Source organism: Rhinolophus hipposideros, assembly GCF_964194185.1.
Source record: "Rhinolophus hipposideros genome assembly, chromosome: 7".
Taxonomy (NCBI): domain Eukaryota; kingdom Metazoa; phylum Chordata; class Mammalia; order Chiroptera; family Rhinolophidae; genus Rhinolophus; species Rhinolophus hipposideros.
Genome location: NC_138053.1, coordinates 88451572 through 88454388, shown reverse-complemented (window position 1 = coordinate 88454388; position 2817 = coordinate 88451572). Strand labels below are relative to the sequence as shown.

Genomic DNA, 2817 nt, shown 5'->3' with positions numbered 1-2817 from the left:
GCATAAGGAATATAGTCAGTAATGTTGTAATAACTATATATGATGTCACTGGTTATAGAGTTATTGGAGTGATAAATGGGGAGGTTGGGCAACAGAGTACAAAAGTTGAAGGGATTAAGAAGTACAAAACAGTGCTCTCGGCGTTCCCCCATCTGTCTCTTACTTCAACAGTGTTTGGACGGAACAGACCCTGGGATGCCCCTTCTTCCACCCTCCAACCTCTTTTACAGTTTCAGCCTTCGGAACCAATTCAGCCATCCTTGGCCTCGAGACCAGCTAACACCTTTTTTAACCATGAGCTCCCAATCCCAAATTCGTCAGAATTATTCCACCGAGGTGGAGGCCGCCGTCAACCGCCCGGTCAACTTGCATCTGCGGGCCTCCTACACCTACCTCTCTCGGGGCTTCTATTTCCACCGTGACGATGTGGCTCTAGAGGGCGGGAGCCACTTCTTCCGCGAGTTGGCTGAGGGGAAGCGAGGGCGCCGAACGTCTATTGAAGATGCAAAACCAGCGTGGTGGTCGCGCCCCCTTCCAGGACCTGCAGAAGCCTCCCCACGATGAGTGGGGTAAAACTCAGGATGCCATGGAAGCTGCCATGGAGAAGAACCTGAACCGGGCCCTTTTGGATCTGCATGCCATGGGTTCTGCCCATGGGTTCTGTCGCAGCAGACGCCCATCTCTGTGACTTCCTGGAGACCCACTTCCTAAACGAGGAGGCGAAACTCATCAAGAAGACGGGCGACCACCTGACTAACCTGCGCAGGCTGGCTAGCTCCAGGGCCAGGCTTGGCGAGTATCTTTCCGAAAGGCTCACCCTCAAGCAAGACTAGGAGCATTTGGAGCCCAGAGGCCTTTGAGAGGCCCCTCTGCATCCCCCTAACATTAGGCTTTTGCCTGAGCCTCTCCCTAAAACCAGTAGGCAGCCTTCTAACGACCCCAGAGCCCTCTCCCGTGCCGTGGACCAAATTGAAACAATAAAGCTTTTTGGAAAAAAAAAAAAAAAAAGAAGTACAAAACGGCAGTTACAAAAGAGTCATGGGGATGTAAAGCAGAAGGAATATAGTCAATAGTATGGTAGTAACTATGTACAGTGCCAGGTGGGTACTAGACTAGTCAGGAGGATCATTTCTTAAATTATATAAATGGCTAACCACTAAGCTGTACACCTGAAATTAATATAATATTGAATGTCAACTGTAATTGAAAAATTAAAAAAAGAGGAGAAAGGTGAAGGGGAGTAAAGGTCCAAATTTGCAGGTATAAAACAAACAAGTCATGGGAATGTGGTGTACAGCACAGGGGATATAGTTAACAGTATTGTGATAGCTAGTACAATGTCAGATGGTTGCTGGACTTATGGTCATCAATGCTTCAGGTACATAAATATTGAATAACTATGGTGTACATCTGAAACTAATATACTATTGTATGTTAGCTATTTTTCATTAAAAATTCTTAAAAAATAAAATCAAGTAAATTAAAAAAAAAGTAATATCAGAAGCTGTTACAATGGAAACAAATAAAACTACCTTATGTGACTGGTTTTATGTCTTAACTGACTGAATTCACACAAACTTTGGTTATTGGTTGACAAGATAAACCTCTCCTGAGGGTAGGTGCTGCTCATCCCTAGCACCTAGATGTGTGCCTGGTGAAAACAAAAAAAAAATAAATAAATATAAAATAGAGAAATATATATATATATTTAATGGAACGAACGGAAGTGCAGCTAAATGTATAATGATAAAGCTAAAATATTCCTAGGATTTACCCCACTATCACTCCCAGAGGGAAAAAGATATATAGTGTGCTTCATTTAAGTATAGTTTTTCTTCTTATCTAAAAGTATTTTCTTATACTTAAAAAGCCCTTGATGCTTATTAATTTTCCATTATAGTCTATTGTGAAGCACTTTCCTTACCCTGTAGTGAATTTGAATTAAAGTGCCATATGTTAATTCTGAAGAGCTTGTTTCTATAAAGAGTTCATTACAATTATGGGCATGCGTTTCAATTTTTGTTGCAGCCATGTAGTAGATCAGGAGGCAAGCCAGACTATGTGAGTGTGCGTGCGTGCATGTGTGTGTGTATGCTTTATTAACCTGAATCTATTCCTTTGTAGGTGATTACTAATTTCCTTATAGCAAAGATGTACTACTAAATACATCACTTACTTTAATCAAATGATTAATGGGAAAGGTAATAGGAATGTAGAACTGTTTTAAGAATCACATTTATAGCTTTTGATCTTTAATACACCTTTAATCCAAATGTTTCAAATTTTCATGATGCAAAGCTCTTTAAACAACATAGGAGAATATACTTTGATATCACAGATATTAAATTGGTGTGGTTGAATAAATCTGTTTTATCTGTAGACTGTGTGTATCTGTAAGTACATTGTAAGTCATGGACTGAACTTAGGTAAATTGGAGTGGGTAGGGAAGAAAGAAATAAACATGTAGACTTCTACAAAAAAAGGGTAGTCCATTTTTCTTACCTCTATGCCCTCTTCAAAAGTACAGACTGCACTCCTGACACTCACTCATCAGCTAAAACATTAGATACTGCCTTCCTCAATATTTGAAATATTCTTTCCACCCCAAATGACACAGGGGTCTTTTTTCCTTTAGGGGTGATCAAAGCCATCAATCACAAAGAACTGTCACTTCAACAAGAAGAAAATTATGTGAAATGAAAAGCTATTTCTTAACATGGAGCCCTAGAAGACAGCTGCCAATTCTTCAACTCAAACAGTGTCTTTGTGTAATTTTTATTGTTTCTAATAAAATAGAAATTTGAAATTTGCTGGTAT

The 2817-nt window shown here is 40.0% G+C and overlaps 1 pseudogene across 1 annotated transcript; it reads left to right on the top strand.

The window, feature by feature from the left end:
- The first annotated feature begins 294 nt into the window (after positions 1–294).
- LOC308499931 (ferritin light chain-like) lies at positions 295–833 on the top strand (annotated as a pseudogene). Its single transcript has one exon. The product of its transcript is annotated as a ferritin light chain-like (transcript).
- The last annotated feature ends 1984 nt before the right edge of the window (positions 834–2817 follow it).